The sequence below is a fragment of the Apaloderma vittatum genome, unplaced genomic scaffold, assembly GCF_000703405.1.
Source record: "Apaloderma vittatum isolate BGI_N311 unplaced genomic scaffold, ASM70340v1 scaffold24459, whole genome shotgun sequence".
Lineage (NCBI taxonomy): Eukaryota > Metazoa > Chordata > Aves > Trogoniformes > Trogonidae > Apaloderma > Apaloderma vittatum.
The window spans coordinates 5,725-6,098 of NW_009734928.1; positions in this window are offsets into that span (position 1 = coordinate 5,725).

The window sequence follows — 374 nt, forward strand, 5'->3', positions numbered from 1 at the left end:
CTGGCTGGTTGTTGCTTGTGTGTGCGCTCGTAATCTACGGTACAGCAGGTCAGAGGCTCTTGGATGCGAGCTCTGCCTGCTCGCTCGCTGCTCTGCGCTGCTGGCCAGGCTGTCCCTGGAGAAAGCCCCCGAGCAGGGAATAGCCAGGGGCTGGAGATGCTGCAGTGGAAGCCCCTTCTGTTGTGCCACTCCCTGCTGCAAAGAAAGGCAGCTGGCTTGTGGCATTGCCCCAAAGCTGCGCCGTGCTGGAAGGAGCCAAATTCCCTGCCAAACCCTGAGCTTCTGCCTGGCTTTTTGTCTTGGAAGCTTTTTCTAATGGAAACTCCAATTTCCTGCTGCAAGAGCAGCAGCTTCTCTAAGAGCCAAGGCCTGCT